Source organism: Rousettus aegyptiacus, unplaced genomic scaffold, assembly GCF_014176215.1.
Source record: "Rousettus aegyptiacus isolate mRouAeg1 unplaced genomic scaffold, mRouAeg1.p scaffold_m13_p_10, whole genome shotgun sequence".
Classification (NCBI taxonomy): domain Eukaryota; kingdom Metazoa; phylum Chordata; class Mammalia; order Chiroptera; family Pteropodidae; genus Rousettus; species Rousettus aegyptiacus.
Genome location: NW_023416285.1, coordinates 63,043,752 through 63,063,964, shown reverse-complemented (window position 1 = coordinate 63,063,964; position 20,213 = coordinate 63,043,752). Strand labels below are relative to the sequence as shown.

Sequence of the window (20,213 nt, the reverse complement as noted above, 5' to 3'; positions counted from 1 at the left end):
TGGTGTGACATTGGAGAATATGTGAGATAAAGAGAAGCTTTCAGAGAAAATGAAGAGAACAGGTTATGTATCCAAAATTACAAATCAAAATGGCCTCAAAATTCTCAGTAGCACTGTTGAAACAGAGACAGAGTATAGCAGTAGAAAGAATACAGGAAGAAAATGAAACTATGCCTTCAGAATTCTGAGGAAGTATTTTCAACCTAGGTTTCTATCTTTAGGCAAACAGTGTATGAGGGTGGAATAAATACATTTTCAGATATTCATGGTCTCAAAAATTTTACTGCCCAGGAAGTTGCTTAGAAGATATGCTTCATCAAAGTAGGAATGGGAAGGAAGGAATGAAGGAAAGAAAAATGAAAACATGGAAAGCAGGAAATAGTGGGTTTAACACAGTAGGCGAAGGGAATCCCAAGATGATGGTGAAAGAAAATCTCCAGAGGACATCTTTGCAGTAGCCTAGAGAACAAATTAGTCCAAATTCGAGAAGATCAGAAATCTTCAAGGACCATGTCTTCAATACGATGAAATTGACAGAATTTTTGATTTAATTCGTTAAAAGATTTAAACAGTTTGTGGAACATTTTCAAAGTAATTGGTATTAAATACATAAAGGAAAAACTAAAAAGAAATAAGGCAATTAGTCACTCAGGGTAGGGGTAGGGTGAGAATAGGATTGTTCAAGAAAAGAAAATCATTAGTATACCACATGGCTCAGCTGTAAATAGCATTTATATAGTAATGTAGATGTCGAACATAGAACTATACAAAATGATGATTTAACTAAAGTGGAGGATGGGAAGTGTGGGTGTATGAGTGTGGATGGGTCCGTAGTGGGAGGTCAGTAGATAATTAACCTTTATAGCTAAACACTCAAGAGATCAATGTAACATTGCATTTGAAGATATGTAGGTCAGTGCCAAAAGAAATAACTAAAAAGATTTTAATGTGGTTGCCTTTGGGAAGTGGGGAAAATGGGATGGGAAAAGTACTGCTGTTTTGGGTAACGAGCCATAAAAAACTATTTGTTTCTTTAAACTACTTGTATGTGTAACTTTGGTATTAAAGGAAACAAATATAAATAAGGAAAGTAAGTAAATAAAAGTGAAAACTACCTCCCAAAATGTAAGTAATTCAAAAGTTTAAAATATTTAATTTACCCAAAAAGTGAATTTTTTATGGTTCCTACATGGTAAGCTTAAAAAGAAAGAAAGAGTGGTAAGAAACAACTGAAGGATTTATAGAGAAACCACCAACTTTGTATACACACAGTTTGCTATTTTCCCAGTTATCTAAACCTTCTCAAAAACATTTTGTTTTCTTCGAGGAAAAAAAAAAAGGCTGTCATAATCTAAAATAGAAATTGCACCCAGACCATATTGCTTGAAATCTGTGTTTAAACACAATCCTATATTCTCCCTCACTCCCATTTTTTTCTGGCTAGGTGAAGTTCAGCCATGGTAGTTATTTGTATTGGGTTATTGGTTTTTTGAAGTTAGTTTCAGATTCAGCAGTTAGGCTCCGTTTTGTTTGAAAATATGTTCACTGTGAATAAAAGGGGGTTACATTTTAGGTAGGTAGGTAGGTAGGTAGATAGTCTAAAGATAGATTTTTTAAAGCAATCTCAAATAGTAGGCCTCTCTGTGCAGAGTCCGGTTGTCATGTGAAATGACTGTAATCACAGTAAATGCGATCTTAATGTGTACTTCACTCTAATAACTTGATTCTACTAACTTAGTCTTTGTATTAAGAAAAATTCTTGTTTCTAGTATGCATTGTCTTAAATTTTTGTCTTTATCTTCTTTATTTGATAAAATTTACTGTCCTAATATACTGTCTATTATTCTGGTGTGTGTTGATGAATAAAAATATCAGTTATCTTTGGTTGTTGATCTTTTCAAAGTGCTAAAATAGAAGTCAGTTAACACCTACAATTGCACCAGTTTAAACTGACAAATGCAAAATAAATGTAATATGAGATGATAGGCAGTAAGTCTTTTTTTCTAGTTCACAAAAGCTATTTGGAGATTTATTTGGGGAAAAAATAAAATCTTTTCCATGGGACATGTCTAGCGATCACAGAAGGGTTTCGCTGGAGGCTATAGGAAGATATTTCTTCACGTTATTTCGTTAAAAAAATAATCCTCCGTAATGCATTTTTAGGGGAAAATGAAGTTGTCAGGACAATTGAACAAAATTTGCTAGTTTTTCTTGCCTGTGACACTTGAAAGGCATGTGAATGCCTTCTACTTCATCTCGATTCCTTCTCGGTGTCCTCTCAGGGTATTGCAAAAGCCTGTTATCTCCTTGTTTCTCCAACCAGACTAGAGGCCTCTTAGGGACAGGGGTTGGGTTCTATCTGTGGTATGTTCAATGACTAACACTGTGCCTGGGGATGAAATTAAGTGAATATGTAATTAAAATTTTTACAAAAAAGATTATTTCCTATTAACTGACCATGAGGCATTTTCCATACTGGAGCTCTCCAAACCCTTTCTTATAAAAATAAAAGCCCCTCCAAAGTATTTTCCAAATTATTTGAGGCCCTCCAAAATAAATTTCAGGAAGGACGCTCTTCCTTTTTTAAAAATTTACTTCTCATGGAGGATCATTGAGGAGTCTAAAGATGTTTATCAAGTGTAGGATCAATTTGATCAGTAAGTTCAATTATAAGTAAGTAAAAACTTAACAGTGGCTTAAGCAAGTGAGGTCTTTGTGTCACATGTTAAAATGTCTGCACTCGGCAGCCCATGGCTGATCTGGTGGCTCCATGATGTCATGGACTTAGGCTCTTTCTGTTTTTCTGTTCCTCCTTGTCCTTGTTCTCATGCGTTTCAGTAGGTGCCTGTTGCATCTCCAGGTGTTGTCTCCACATTTCAAGCAAGAAGAGGGCAGGAAGGGCAAAGGGCTAAATGGGTAGACCAGAAGAATCTGGTCCCTTTAAAATAAACTTCCAATAATACTCCAGTGATTTCTGCTTATATTTCATTGGCCAGAAATGAGTCATGGCTGTGCATAGCTGCAAGGGAGCCTAGGAAGATATATAGCTTTCCAGTATCTGTAGAATGTGAGGAATAAGTAGATTTTGAATGACTTCTGGGTAATCAAACTATAAAATAAACTTCAGGAAATAGATCTTCCTTTAATTTATTTTTCTTTTTAAATAGCTCTTCTGGAGCACTAGTTTTCAAACTATAGAGTGAGACTTAAAGGCAACACTTGTTTCATTTATATAGTTATATTTATATACAGTATATACGTACTAGGTCACAATGTAAAATATTCTAACCTGTGTACACTATTCAAAAATCTTTGAAAGCCATTGTTCTGGAGATTCATTGATTTTACAAGTATTTATTACAAGCAACTTGAGCATATATGGTGAACTTATAATGGAGAAAAAACCTGTTCATAAATATTTATAATACAGGAAGAAGGCTGTGTGTGCTGTAAAAGATATCAATAAAGTCCTGTGGAAGGTCAGTGGAGTTGGATTTATAATAATTCTAACAGGTAGGGGATATGATGAGCAGAAGTTTGGAAAAGTCTTTGAAGGATGTGGTGTTAGAACTGAGATGTGAGGGATGGGAGGGTCTCCTTGTTTTGTCTGCGCCTATAATAAACTGAGCATTGTTCACACCTGTGTTAGAGCTGATCATGCCTATATCAGAACCATAAGTTACCTCACAATCAAGGTGTTTTAGAATTATAAAAAATTTAAGAATATCTTTATTCTGGACCTGTTTATGTTGCCTCTTTTTAAAATGACTGCATTTTCTAAATCCCAGGATATCGGAGTGACTTTTGGGGTGACTTTTGATAGCTTTGCCATCATCTTACTGGAAAAATTGGATTATATATGTGCTCCATTATTTTTCCAGTAAGATGATGGCAAAGCTATTATAGAAATAAAAGATTGGTGTTGCCAATTAAAAAAATCATTTAAAAATCAAAGTATGTCTAGACTTAGAGAGTTTTAGTGTTGGAAGATGCTTCAGAGATATGTGGTCCAACTTCACCTAATTTAGACTGAGGAAATGGAAATTCAGAGAGGTTAAATTAATGAAATATAATCCAGCAACCCAACCTGGGCCAGCGACTTCCCAGCCCATTGCTGTTTTTTCACCATCTCCAGTTAGTAATTTTAAGAGAGATGAAGCGAGAACCCAGGAGAATGCTACTTCAGGGCATTTTATTCTTGCTAGAAACAGAATGATTTCACGTCTTGCAAATTATTTGGTACTAATGTAGTCAGAACTACTAAAGCTAATTGTGTTCCTCTGGTTAGCATTCTCTGAGTTCTGCAGTCATTAGAATTCCGAGGTTACTGCTAAGGATACAGTGACCCATTTTCAGAATCAAAAGATCAGCCAATCTGTCTCCTTGCCAGTCAGTGTTAGGTGTTTGCTGCTCCTTGTTTTCCTCTGCCTGCACTCTTGAATAATTGCTTTCATCAACAAGATTAGTCATCTTCTCTGTGTAGTGTGGAAAGTGATAATAAGTTGTACCATTCCTATCCTATAAGAGATTATAAATTTTCTTTCTGTTGTGCATATATAGATAATATCCAGTTCTGTGAGTGATGTGACTCCTCTTTGACTCATGAAGTATAGCACTGATGTTCTGGTTTATCACAGCATAGGGGGAAAGGAACTTTTGTTAAGAAAAACATAAATCGAACACATTTTATCTAGAGTCAACACATGGCAGGGCGGACCCTTTACACAATGTAGACATTTTTGTCCTTATTTCTATGGGGTAGACATTCTTAGTCTTCATTTTACAAGGTCAGAGTAAGTAATGGAGCTGTAATTCAATCCCAAATCCTTCTCATTCCACGTTGTTCTGCACCATGGTGATCACAGGGGACATTAGAAAGGGACCTTTGCTTAATAGTAGATTTTTTAAAAGCACTGGATCTTCACAGGCTTTAGTGCAGCAATTTTAGTTCTCATCTTCAAGTTTGGCAAACCTCTGCCCGATCTGTTTTTAACTTCCTTATTGTAAGTAAACATGTAATTTAAAAATAAGTGCCATCATACATCTTTTTGGCCTTTTCCAAGTGACTTGATTTTTTATTTTTAAAATTGCTTTTTCATAAAAATAGCAATACTTTGTGAATATTGTAACTCTAAAAGCCAGTCTTCTATATCTTTTATTTCTGTTCAACTGACAGATTTTCACCATTAGTGACAGCGGGACACATGTAATGCCATTGTGATAAGATCCGTCAACCGTAGGCAGATCAACTGAACCGTAAGGGACCACAGAGATCATTTGTCCAACTCTTCTTATTTTGTAGAATCCAAATTATTCCTTTCTCTGTCCTGCATCCTCATGAGTTCTTTCGTTCATTCATTCAGAACACTTACTATCTCCTGCTTGCTAAGTACTGGGTTGGATCCTGAGGCTACAGTAGTGAATACAGTACTGTCTTTGACTTCAAGGTGCTTCGAAATCTGGTAAGAAACAGACTCTCATACGACTGCGATGCAGTTTAATAAGTGAAATAATGGAGCCATAAACTGGGAACGCTGAGCAATCATTGGATAATTCTGCTGCCTATATACTTTCATCCTTTATTATAGTGGATGATTAGGAAATTTAGGGTTTGGTTTTGTTTTTATTCATGGATACTTAGATACTTTGAGAAAAGATCAGAGGCAGCAAGTTGTTATTTAATATTAACAGAGAAGGATACAAGAATGCAATAATTTCTCAAGTTCTTTTGTGTAGTGAAAATCGCATGTACATAATCACAGAATGAGCTCAGTGCATATTTATTATATAGTGAATTATTTTTTACTCAGAACAATAAAATACTCTTTATATGGACCATCCAGTGAGAGATGAAATAGGTTTCCAAAAACATATGTAACAATACAGGCAGTATTTATTAACAGTTGTCATAAGATTCATCATTTTCACCAGCACAGTAGCTAACCATGTATCGAGTTCTTTCTCTGTGCCAGACGCTGTGCTAAGCACTTTACATGCATCATCTCATCTACTTCTTACAAAAAATCATATGTGGTACTTACTATGATATCCCCATTGTACAGATAAGGAAACTGAGGCCTACAGAGAGTACATAACTTGCCCATTATCCCCAGCTCCTGAATGGCAGAGTTAGCACGGTCTGTCTCCGAGCTTATGCTCTTAACAACTCCTCTGGACAAAAGAAGTAAAAGATAGGGACCTGCAATTTAGGAAAGTTTATACGTTTTTTACTACAAGGTAAAACTTTAAAATATAATGTGAAACCATATATAATCAAGTTCCTTCTCAGTCTTTTCTCTTTCTCTCTCCCTAGCCAGTCTTATCTAGCCCCAGGATTCTACATCTCTCAACTGATGACTTCTAAAACTTTATCAGTAAGCCCCATCTCTCATGCTTTTCCAACTTCTCCTGGACATCTGCATATAGTTTTCCCATAGGCATCTCACACGTAGTGTGTCTAAAGATAAACTTAACAGCTACTCATTAATATCTGCTCATCCTGTTCCAGAATTTGTTAATGTTATCTCTGTCTACTCCCTTCTCCAAAGCACAACATCCAGATGTTGCCCTTGCTTTCTTCTACCATCACATAGCTGACTCCACTCTAATCTGTGGTTTTTACTGCCCCTTCCCCAGCCATTTATCTAAAACATTCTGATTTCAGGATTTTGTGGTAAAATTAATAGGTCTCATAATGATGAAACTAGTCAATGTGATCAGACTGAATGTGAACAAAAAGCCCATGCTAAATCAAATTTCATTAGTTATATATTTAATTCTGACAGATATGTTAGAATTCTGTCTTGATTTCAAAGTAGTTGAGGTTTGAAGCTTTCTATGAACTACATCTTGTTCCTGTAGCACTTTGTATATCTCTATCTCACTGGTCACATTTTCATAATTATTTGCTTGAATAGCAGAGATTCTGGTCCTATATGTCTTTTCGAAGCCCAACCACCACCAAGAACAGTGCCAGACACAGAGCAAACATTTACTAATGTTTGCTTCTTAAATAATTCATAATAATTTTAACATCAAAAATTAACTACAGGTAGACTAGGAATGCATAATTAAATTTTCTAAGGTGCTACCAAATTGTTGTTAGCAAGCAGTTGATCAAATAATTTTAGAAAACTTTAGCCTTCTTCACATCAATTCACATGAGTTGTTAAATCTCAGAATATACAATTTCTTTAATTAAAAATCTTAAGTGACTATTACCTACTAATCATGTGTCCTTTCAGTTCTGATTATAAGGCTCTGGTCTATGATTTCTTATCCGAAAGATCTTAAAATCTGATGTGAAAATAAGATAGATAGTATGCCTTAAAAACTAGAAGAACAGTTATAAATATTCATGTATGAACCAAGGTTTAGCAGCATTTGTACAAGCAGTTAGCATTTTAGGGTCTTGTTTTATACTTCTTTTTTGAAAGACAGTTATCTATTTGATTTGAGTTGTCTTGCCCTTTAAGGAACATGTTGACTTATACACGAAGTGTCACAAAATAACAGAGATTTGTCTGTTCTTGCATTTCACAGCTAGAACACAGCACTAGTCAACATTACTGGGTCTGAGACTTATCTTCAAAGTCTTAGATTTTTAAATATGTACTATTAAGTCATTAATCACAGAACAGAAGAGTGTCAAAGACTGGCATACCTAATGTATTTAACCTGGGATGGATAATTTTTAACACCCCCTCTTTTATGCAACATAACTTTTGCTAAAATAATTTCATATTAAAAAATCATTATTTTCTATGTAGTAACCATTATATCAGTAAATCATTTTATTAAAGAATTATTCTTTAGTTTAAAAAAGTTATAAATAATAAATTTCAGCTTTAAAGATATTCATATTAAGTAAAATATTTCCTTTATAAAATAAAATTTCCCTTTCCAAATAAAAATATACCTTGGAGTTCACAATGTTTCATTGTTTTAAATGCAAATTAAAAACTTTGGTCACATAAATGACAGAAGTGAAGTCAATGAAAATTCTGTTTCTTCATGTTATAATCACCAGACTGTCATTGTTCATTTGAATCTGCTGTTTAAGTACAGGAATATGTAGCATGACAGGGGTTACATTAATGGTGAAGCCTGATATAACAATTCTGAACCATTACAAACCACTCTTAAAAACAAATCTGTGAGGCTGAAGCCACTTCCACAGATGTATAATGGGCAATCTCCAAACTAACTTCTCTATAGAATAAATGTTTATTAGAGATACAACATTTAAAATCTGCTAATTTGAAGCTACATATATATTAAAATTGACAGCGATTGTAGTAATTATTTAGAATTTAGACTAACAAAAGATTTTGGGGAGGAGGAATATTTTATTGCTGACATTGTTTTGAATTGGCAATATGTGATAATAATAAAGAACAGACTTTTTTAGCCAGTTTATCCACACTTGAAAATTCTCTACAGACATCCCCTAATTGTCTTTACGTGTAACAGACCACTCCTATGGCCCGGAGGCTGAGACACTACTGATCAGTCTTGAGTTATTGTTGTTTTGATTTTTCTTTCATGTTTCCATTTACTGTAACCTGCACTGATAAAGCTGCATTATACATTCTGCTTAGGTGGTGCCTGACCTCTGTCCTGGATTCATCAGTTTCCCACTACCTTCTTTTTTGACCTTTATGCCTCATCCTCAGCAATTTCACCAAACCCTCACTGTCAGAGAAGAGGCAGGAGGTCATCCCTCTTTATTCAGCTCTGGCTTTATTGTGTTTTAAAATCTCAATAGTAGAAACGGTTATTGGTGAATCAACTCAATTTGCATTTTCCAGGCCTGCTTATGCTGGTGTGTGACCTTATATCCGCGGATGAATATCGGCGATGTATTGCCTGAGGACAAAATGTGTTTCCAAATAAATTGGTTTACTAAAGGGCAGCTGGGGCAACTTCTTGCTGTTCTGCATCTTGGTCTCTTTTTTTGTCAATTAAGATGAAAGAACATAATGTTTCTTCAAACTGTTATAAGCATAGATGTGTCATAGCCAAATGCCACATCCATTAAATCTTAGGAAATCTGAAATGGCGTAAAAATGTTTAATAGCTATCAAAGTAAGGTAGTGTTTTATATGAGATTTTCAGTAGCAGTTGAATAGAAATGGCAAGTTTCCTTTTAATATGATCAACTGATAAATGTTAATAACAGCTAACATTTGTTGAGTATTTATTATGTGTGAGTCATGCTTCTAAGTACTTTACGTGGGTCTGCTGAGGTAGGTATTCTTATTATTCCCATTTTAGAGATGAGGAAACTGAGGCATAGACAGATCAAGCAATTTTCTCCACAAAGTTTTGGGAGATGGCAGAGCTGGGATTCCAGCCTGGGTGATCTGGCTCCAGAGGTTACACTGATAACCACTACACTTGATGGTGCTTAAAAAGACCTTTGGTTGTAACCAAATTCTAGAAATGTCAGAACCTAGCAGGCATACAATAAATGGTTACTGAAATAAAATCAATTATACATAAATCCAGAACTGAACAACCTCACATCCTAAGCACAATCCCTTAAATAGTAGAACTTTCTTACTTTAAAAAATTACTTAATGATGGAAATTCCCAAATATATGCAAAAATAGGGTAGTATAATGAGTCCTTGTCAACCCATCACCCAGATGTGACAATCGACACATGACCAGTCTTGTTTCCTCTAAATCCCCTCACTACCACCCCCAATGGAATATTTAAAAGCAAATTCCAGACATCATATTATCTGTAAATTCTTCAGTATGTATTCTAACAGAAAAGGACTCTTAAAAAATATAACCTAATCACATAATCACACCTAAAAATTATAAATAATATTTAATATCTAGTTAGTGTTCAAGTTTTACGTGTTCATAAGTGTATTTTTATACCTGGCTTGTTTGAATACAGATCTAAATAAGATACATACATTGCATTTGGTCGATAAGTTTTTTAAGTCTCTTAAATTCATAAACATTCCTTCTCTTTCCCTTTTTTTCCCCTTTTACCACCTGTTGTAGAAACACTGTAATTATGTAAAATTTTCCATATTGTCTTGCCCTAACCTTCGAGTGAGAAAGAGTTGCTTTTTCATTTCCTTAAAGCCCAGGAGAGGATAGTAGAACACTTGTGGACTATGATATCCCTAAGTGGAACCACTGGCCACTGGGAAGCCGAGAGGGAAAACAGCCAGCTTGACAATCCCAGTGTGCTATTGGGGACATCTTTCTATGCAGTGATTCTTTATCTTTTATGCTTATACTGATAATAAAGATGCATAGTAAGGTACAGGAGTGCCTTCTGAATCCCCAAATACTTATCAAATTATGCCGAATGTATAGTAAGTGATTTGTTCTAATTCTTTGAAAACTGATAAGTTAACGGATGTTTGATAAAATTAATCTCCATCAGAATATCATATCATATAATCAGAATATTTAATGCTGTATTCATTCTTAAAATCCCAGTTCAGGGAATGGAAATCTTGGTAGTAAGGATATGCTAGGTGATACTTTGAGACCATGTAAATATTACCCAGCGATGTTTACATTCATCAGTGATCTTTACTGAAATCAGTTATTATGTGGGGCTCGCAAAATAGTTATTTTTTTAATTTTATTGTTTCTTTTAGATTTATTATTTGGCATTCTTCTGTAAAGAAAAAAATATTACTTTTTTTATTTGCTCTCTGATTATACTCCCTATTTTGTATTCAATGATTTTAAATTTTGATGTTTATAAATCTGTTATTTTCTGTGTTCATACTGCCCAAATTTGGCTGGTGGGATCCCCTTCAAACCAGTTCCGGTCAACTTTGTACATGATCCATCAGTTTTTAGCACTTTCTTGCTCTAGCCCAACAAGCTATTTCAGGGTTACCTTGTATTTTCCTTGCCCCAGACTTGAACTCAGCCATTTCTAAAGCATTCCCAGTGCTGTATTGAGGAATGGTATTTATGACCAGGATCACTAGGTGCACTCACCGCTTCTTCCAATGAACTTTTTGAGATGGCCTTAAGTTTTCTTCTGAGGTTGGAGGGAAGATAGCACCAGATCCTTCATTCCTGCTGAGACAACACCTAGATCCCTTAGGATTGCCAGTGATTGAATGAACAGTAATTCTAATTTTTCTATTCTCTAGGGATAAAAATTTCTAAGCTCTTTTTCATTGACTTAAAATTTTACTCTTTCCGTTATCAAAAAATCATAGTTGTAGACTTTCAATTTATAATTTTTGGCTTAGAATTGTCTTAGAACTTCTCTACCAGTTTTGAGTCTCAGTCCATTTTGAAAATCTGATTAAAATGGATCCTAGCCCTGGAAAAATACTCATACACAAAAAATTTTTCACATACCAAGTTTATTGAGTTCTTGGACTTCTAAAGCCCAGTCATCTCTGTGAAACACCCCTCTGATCCTAGGTTATGTTCCAGCCCTGCCATATTATATAAGGAAGCTTGGGATCAGCGAAGGATGAGGTGACTTCTTTAAGGTCACCCACCAGCAGAAACAACTAGAGTCTAGGGTTTTTGTTTGTTTTTATTCTCACAAAGAAGAACTGGTTTACCCCACTTACATCTCACAATAGTTCTGGAATGTAGCGAGAAAAAGACCTTCGAATAAAAGAATGGCTTGTGTAATGAGGAGAGGGAGAGCAGATTTTCATTTTGAGGAGTCTCTGGAAGTGGGGCCCCTGAGTTTTCCAGTTTGAAAAGAATAGAATTCTTTGGTACTGAAATCATGTTTTCTAGAATTTCCTTTTCTTGTTTTCTCCACCATAATATTTAACTTGAAAAGTGGCTGATAATTTTTGAGGTGGAGGCCAAACATGATGTTTCGGGAAGTGATTAGATTATGGACCTTTTTTACCTGAGAACAGGAGCTTTCCCTATCATACAGTGCCTGTTACGTCAGGGTCTCATAAGATAGATACTTGGGTGTGTGGAGCTGGTTTTATGAAATGTCATCAGTCTTCTGTTAGCTTGTGTCAGTTGTCTGTGAGCCATATGCAGTTCTTTAGGATTAGCGTATGGTTCTCTGCAGAAACGCTGTTACTTAGCACACCATTGTGACCTTCAGTCTGGAAAGCCTCATTAAGTCTCAGCCTTGTTCCAGAGATCCAAAGCCAGCTCCAAGGCAGTACATCTCCAAGCTGTCTGTTGGCTTTATTTGCACAAAGGGATGCTTCTATTACACTGTCCTCGGTGTCAGTGGGTGGAGGAGGGAAATGTTACTGTTTTCGCTCTAGTATTTTTTTTGAAGTGGAAGAGATAGTACAGGCAGGCACTAGAATTTGAGCCAAATAAAATGGGAGTTGTCACTATGTCCCATCTTATCAGTAGTCCCTGAGTGTGTGTGTGTGTGTGTGTGTGTGTGTGTGTGTAGGTGTAAGGGGGTGGTGGTAGTATAGAGGGGACTGGAAGTTAAATAATGTTGGAAAAATATAGGCCACTTAAAACGTAGGCAAACCAGGGAATGATTTTAACCCATATTGGCTACACTAAAGAGTCTATAACATAATAAATGACTTTAACTTACTGCTTTTCATAGAGTATAAAGCAGTCTGCAAAGCATGGCCTACAGACCTCTGAGAACACTGATGGCAGAGTTTTATCAGGATGAAACAGTTCCTGTTTCTCCTTGTGTGTAAAGGAATCCTTAGTCACTGCTGATTCTGGAATTCTTTAGTCTGGTGCCTGGTCTTGTAATTAATTTCCTGGGCAGATCCCTCATTCCATCACTGTAAATACTTCTTTTCAAGGATGATTGATTATTTTCTGCTGTTTCGAAACGTAGCCAAACTGGAAAGGCAATTAGGAAAGTTTTAATTTTGATTTTTATGAACTAGATGGATAAAAATAATAGTTCAAACAAGATTGAATAAAAATACTGCTTGTTTCTGAACTTTGGCATAAAATGTTCTCCTACATTTTAAAAAAAATCAAAGATCATATTCTGTGATTACTGGCTATATTGATTAATATTATTTGAGCCAATAAGACAAAATGCTTCTGAGGAGAAATTTCTTGAACTAGTATTTTGGGAATATGTTTTTTTCTAAAAAAAAATAGGTAATTGCTACTGAATTTTTTTACCCAATTACAAATTTTTTTCTTTTTTGTTCATCATAAGTATGTGAATCTGAGAAAACAAAGATAAAGCATTAAAACTTTGTATGAACTTTTTGTTGTATAGATTTAGGTGTTTAGTTGGGAAAAGAAGTAGAGAGAAAGTGGGGATGCTTGGAGTATAGGTAGATTTGCTATTTTACAGATTTTTTTAGGCTTATAAAACTAACTCTTCATAAACTGTTTTCTTCCTGGTATGCTGCACTATGGGACTGCTGCCACCAGGTGGACACTGGTGCCTAGGCATGGCTACATGGTCCAAACTGGAAGGCAGCCGAGTGATCCAGCAGCTTAACAAGCATTTATTAAATTTACTGTGCCTCAGGCACTGTACTAGGCACTGGGGGTGGAGGGTACAAAGATGAAGAAGACAAAATCTCTGTCTGTGGGAGGCAGACACAAAACCAGTAAAATGATAGAATCATGCATATAGTGCTAGCCAAAGGACAAAGAAAAAACATATGGCTAAACTCGATTTTATGGAAGATATCCTGAAGGGAGCATCTATCTGAGCTGCACCTTGAGTTAGGTTAAAGTGAGGAGAGTTTTGCAGAGAACTGGTTCCAAGTCTTGTATAAGTTGTGTTTTTCTGTAAAACTGTAATCATAAACTAAAACAACAACAACAACAGACCTAAGTCTTCAATTGCTAAAAATAATATAATGTTGGAAAATTACTTAGAGCAATATTTAAAAGAATATAAAATGTCCTAATATATTTAATTATCTTCTGATTAATCTCCCATTGTTAACAACCAAATCTTACTCCATCCTTGGTTTAAAATTGTCTTAAAATTACTCAGTCTTTTAAGATCAACTCAATGGATCCTCCTTTCCCTTTCTCTTTATGCCTATTTTATCAACTGTCTATCTATTAAATCTGTCCATATCTTATCATCTATCAGAACTAAGGACTTACAGGTAGCTTGAATAATAAAAAAAAAAGCTTGCATTCTATTTGTTTTCATCCTCTATTGGATAGTGCACCATTTGCAATAATTGTTATTTTCTGTTTCTTTGCCTGAGACAAAATTGCTTTTCTGCCAACTTAGCACTCCACCCCTTGAAGCTACTTTTCCAAGTTACACCTTGTTACTAAATCTGACAGTTCTCAGTGCACATCTTTCTTGAAAAGATTGTCACTTCTTTGCTTAAAACCATCGTTTCCTCTTGTTTTTAGGATGAAGTTTGAACTCTTTAATATGGCCACATCTGACCTCACTCATGCCCCAGCCTTATTTCTAACCACACTGCTCCATTCACTCTTAAGCTAACAACTGACCTTTCACTGTTTTGATTGTACCACAGGCTCTCTCACTTCCAGAACTTGCTGCTCCCTCTGTCTTCCTTTCTCTACCCTTTTGCTGGCAAACTCCTGCTCATCCTTTAGGCCTGAGTTCAGACTTAGGCTTTCCATTTAAAGGAACTAAACCCCGATCATGTCTTAAGAAGTATCCATCCACTTCCTTCAACCTCAATTCCAGCATTGCTAGTCTAAATAATTATTATGACGTGTCAGACTACTCTAAAAACTCCCTATCTGGTGTTTTTCTTTTCCTCTTGCCCCTCTGCACAATCCATTCTCCACACATTCACAAGATCATCTCTTAAACGTAGAATTAAGATTGTGTCACTTTTATTTTATACTCTCCAGTGGCTTAGCACACAATTCAGCTCAGGTGATTGGGCACCTGACGACTTCACAATTGCAAATCCCACTCTCACCTTGCTACCATGCTGAGTTACAAGGTGCATCCAGGTGATCCAGAATGTGCTTATATAATTTTTAAAGATTTCTACTAGAATAAAAATGCAAGCTAAAACATTCTTACAGAAAATGTTCAGACTTTTGTGGCACCTTCCCTCTTTAAGCAACACCAACTCACATATCCGTCTGGAAAGCCTTTGCTGACACTTCTGCCCACCTCATCACCATTCTGTGTGATGAACCTCTTTTCTGTGCTTCTTCCCTTAAGACTTATAATATGGTGGGTAATTACTTCAAGTTCCCCGAGGAGTCCTAAATGATAGTAGTGAATTCAATTACATTTTTAAATATATTTTAAAAATTAAAAACAATAGTAATCATATACAGGTATATCTTGGTGTGAAATATGTATATACTGTTCAGACAGTGCTTGTGCTCATGAATTTATTAGGATCCTTGGAATAACTTCATGTTTTCCCACAAATTGGGAACGACTGCACTAGAGCACTGGCTTAACTGTGGGCAGCCTATACAGAGCTGTCACCCAGGAGTGCCTGCTTGGCCGGCGCAGTAGTTGACATCTTCCTCCAGAAAAGCTGAAGTAAAACAGTAATTGTCTGAGGGACATAAAAATAAGTATTCTGTTTATTTGTATCAATTGTGGGATGGCCTTTTCCTGGCCCTCAGTGATCTCAGCAATTTCAAGGGGTCTTCTAAAGCAGGACCCACTCAGAAGCCACTCAGGAGAGTCAACCTGGTTTGATGTTACAACCCAGGTCAGTCAATGGATTATTACCTACTCTGAGGGAGATCAGAATCAACGTGGACTTTTGGAAGTATTCTTTCTGCAAATAGATTATAACTCTTCGGATTTGCCCTCTTTCCTGAACATCCAATTCATCGCTACCAACTTAACACCTATGTTTTTTTCTTCAAGACCCAGCTCATCCGTGGAACATCCCTCTTCTCCTTCTTCTCTGTTCTGATTGACCAAACCACAAACTCTCACACTTTCTTATGTTCCACTTCACATTATTCTCTAATGGCTTAAATCAACCATGTTATAGGCTGTACTGTTTCAGTATAAATCAAACATACTGTAGGCTTTTAGGGGACAGACACTTTATTTACAAAGAACTCAAGGCCTAAAACTGGACGATCAGTAGTCACTTATTAGATAACACACTTTTTTGTTTAAGTTATCAGGCACTTTCTTGGACTTCACTTTTCTCTCTTCCCTGTCTAATCAGTTAGCTAATAAATCTAAATTTGAGCATCTGAAATAAATGATCGCTCTGTTGCTAAGGTATTAAAGGAAAGTCAAGGGACATCTGTGTGGCCAAGATGTACCAATTGCCATTGGCCCTGGACCGCAGAGAGCTCGAATGTCTGTCCCATTTTGCAGCAGCAAACAAACACAGCAGAAAGTCGTTGGAGGTCACATCGCCCTTGTAGTTTGCACTCTTTTACTGAATCACTATTTCAGAATAGATTGGCTGGATTCTATGTCCAAGATTTCCTTATATCTGCAATGCGAAATACCTATTTATTAGAAAGGGATCATTTAGAAATAGGAGCAATCAGTGATGGCACAAATTGGATTTTACCCTTTGTGTTGAGTACACTAAGTAGATTAGTAATTTATAGGTACGAAAACTCCAAAGGACAATGTGCAGTGTGGGTAAAGGAATAATTTCATCATTTTATCATTATCTTCAAAGGGAGTACAGATTTTAGTTATTCTGGAATTAAATAAGATGGCACTTTAATTTTAGATTCATCATCCGCATATCACCCTCCCCCTATGAGTTAATAAATCAACTAGTCAACAGATATTTATTACGAATTGATGTAAATGTGTAACAGGAAATGTAATTCAATTCAGTGAATATTTATAGAGCATTCTGTGTATAGCTGTTAATAAGTAGTGGCTCCCTGCTTCGTTGAATTTACAGCCTGCCTAAGAACAATCAGTAAACAAGTAGTTACAAAGAGATCCAAATTAAATATCTTTAAAAATTAAACTGAACTGATCAATACAACGGTAAATATAACATACGTCCTTCTCTTACAGAGCTTATAATTTAAGAATTAAAAGAAATATATACACCTAACTAGAATGCCAAACAGAGTATTGTAGAAAGGGTACAAAAATAGTACTTTGGGGAGAAGACTAGAAAATGATTATCAGGACCTCGATAATTGAGAAAGACTCCATGAATAAGAACAGCCTAGGATGGTAGACATTTCGACAGTCAAATAAAGAAAGGACAGACATTATGGATATTGGTATATTAATTATACCTCTGATCCACTCCTGTCGATGGCAGGGATTAAAATTTATTACCAGCTATATTGCTGACCAAGCTAGATTGAGGAACGTGGCTTGGACCCACGGTCAAAATGAGGCCTACAGCATTTCTACCTTCTCAATTTCATATGTCTTCCCCCCTGGAGGCACAACAGTTTAAAAACTGCACTCTGCCTTCAAGAGCAGACCATGCTCAGCTGATGGGCCAACAGCTCTGTCAGAGAGAAGGGGTTAGCCAGAAGCTGGGTCATGCCTGAGCGCTGACCTCCCCAGATTGTTTATGTCTCTTGAGAAGAGGAAATATGAATAATGGTAAAAGTGAAAGCTTCTTCCTCATTACTTCCCTAAGAGAGCGGAACTATGGGCAGAAGTTCCCATATTATAGGCAAAGCTGGAAATTTGGGGAGAAGATAAGAAGACAGACAGTTTTAACGATAAACTGCATGAATCAGTCTGAGAATGCTACAGAGATCAGAGATCAGGGAGAAGGACGTCAGCAGTTGTAGAGGAGTTGGGGAAGTCTGATTGCCTGGAGAGGGTAGAGCTTGAGCCATATCTGTGATTCAGACAGAAAGATTCATACTGGTTTTTCTTTCTGAGTAGCATGTAGTGCATCAATAGTAAACAAGCTGATTTTATATATATATATATATATTTACTAAAAGCCATGTGGCAGCTCAAACAGTGTCTTGGAACAGTGCATTATTTGGCAAAAAAGAGACAGATTGACTTTGGGAGCGCCAGAGCAATTCCAGGTGAAGGGATACCCAGATGGCAGAAAAGGAGCATGGAAATGTCATGTGCTTTCAGTGCTCCCTCTGGCCTCCGAATTAGTTTTTATCAAGTATCTGCTCTACTATTTCCTGACCCCTTCACCTCCACCTACATTTTCTGGAGGAGGAAGATAGGTATCTTATTTTAAATAGCATTTCATGGATGGATGCCAACACCATGAAGACAGACTTCCTGAACTCCTTTTAAAAGGTATTACTGAGCGGGTTGGGAATGAAGAAATATGAAATTGTAGATTAAAAGAACAATGAACAACTGGATGTTCAAGGTACTTTTTAACAGTTTTATTGAAGTAAAATTGACATGCAAGAAACTGCGTGTATTTAAAGTATACAATTTGACAAAATTTGATATATGAATAACATGAAATTTTCCTCTATACACTGTATTAGCAGTATCCCCAAATTACGATATGTCATGTTTTTATTTTTATTCAGTTCAAAACATTCTGTAATTTCCCTGTTGATTTCTACTCTTTCTTGGCAGTTATTTAGAAGTGTTTAATTTTTAGTTTTCAGATATTTAGAGTTATTCCAGATATCTTTTTCCTAGTGCTATCTAACATCATTGTGGTCAGAGGACATACTTTGTATGATTTCAGTCCTTTTCAATTTATTTATTGCCTGGTTTTTCTGGTCATTTGAGAAAAATGTGTCTATTTGAGTTAGGTGTGCTACAAATGCCAATTAGGCTAGTTTGTTGATAATGTTGTATAACTCTTCTATATTATTATTGATTTTCTTACCGCTTATTCTATTAATTATTGAAAGAAATATTGAACTCTGATTGTGTCATTTTGTCTATTTCTCCTTTCACTTTTATCAATTTTTGTTTCATGTATTTTTTTCTTTTAAAAATATTTTTATTAAAATACAGCTAATAACCAATATTATATTAGTTTCAAGCATAGTTCAACATTATAGTCATTCAATATTTATATACCTAAAGAAGTGATCACGGTAAGTCGAGTACCCATCTGACACTGTACGTACAGTGTTTTATAATATTATTGACGATATTCCCTGTGCTGTATGTTATATCCTCATGACTTATTTTATAATTGGAAATTTGAACTTTTTATTCCCCTTCACCTTTATCCCTCTTTAAAAAAATTTTTCCATTACAGTTGACTTTCAATATTTATATTGGCTTCAGGTGTACAGTATAGTAGTTAGACATTTATATAATTTACAAATGATCCTCTGCTTAGTCTAGTACCCACCTGGCACTATACATAGTCATTATAATATTATTGACTATATTCCCTGTGCTGTACTTTCTAGCCCCATGACTGTTTCGTAACTACCAATTTGTACTTCTTAATCACTTCACTTTTTTCACCCAAACCGCCAACCCCTCTCTCGTCTAGCAACTATCAGTTTGTTTCCTGTATCTATGAGTCTATTTTCGTGTCGTTTGTTCATTTCTTTGTTCTTTAGATTCCACATATAAGTGATATCGTATGGTATTTATTTGTCTTTCTCTGTTTCCCTCATTTCACTTAGCACAATACCTTCCAGTTCTGTCCATGTTGTCACAAATGGTAAGATTTCATTCATTTTTATGACCAAGTAATATTCCATTGTATATATGTACTTCTTCTTTATCTAGTCTTCTATATTGATGGGTACTTATGTTGCTTCTATATCTAAGCTATTATAAATAATGCTGCATTGAACATAAGGATGCATGTATCTTTTCAAATTAGTGTTTTGGATTTCTTTGGATCAATACCCAGAAGTGGAATTGTTAGGTATAAGGTAGATCTATTTTTAATTTTTTGAGGAATCTCCATACTGTTTTCCATAGTGGCTAAACCAATTTGCAGTCCCACCAACAGTGCATGACATTTCCCTTTTCTCTATATCTTTACCCCATTTTATATTCTTGTTTCCCTTGTTATAGATCAATTAACCACATAGGTGTAGGTTTATTTCTGGGCTCGCTATTTTATTCCATTGATCTATTTGTCTCTTTTTATGTCAGTACCATGCTGTTTTGATTGCTGTAGCCTTATAGTATGGTTCGATAACAGGAAGTTTGATACCTCCAACTTTGTCCTTTTTTCTCAAGATTGTTGTGGCGATTCAGGATCTTTTGCTGTACCATGTAAATTTTAGGATTATTGTTATAGTTCTGTGAAAAATGCCATTGGTATTTTGATAAAGATTGCATTGAAATGTTGCTTTAAGTAGTATGGGCATTTTAATGATGTTAATTCTTTCTATGAGCACAATATATGCTTCCATTTATTTGTGTCTTCTGTTTTTTTC

The 20,213-nt window shown here is 35.6% G+C and overlaps 1 protein-coding gene across 10 annotated transcripts in view; it reads left to right on the top strand.

Annotated features, from left to right (window-relative positions):
* Nucleotides 1-20,213, top strand: part of CRACD (capping protein inhibiting regulator of actin dynamics) — a 230,569-nt gene that overhangs the window by 54,169 nt on the left and 156,187 nt on the right. The window contains exon 1 of one of the 10 annotated variants that reach the window (XM_036227907.1): nucleotides 3,901-5,462. The exons of the other annotated variants lie outside the window; for them this stretch is intronic. The gene's annotated coding sequence lies outside the window, so the exon portion shown is untranslated. Of the gene's footprint in view, nucleotides 1-3,900; nucleotides 5,463-20,213 lie in introns of those variants that run through there. 10 annotated transcript variants of the gene reach the window in all.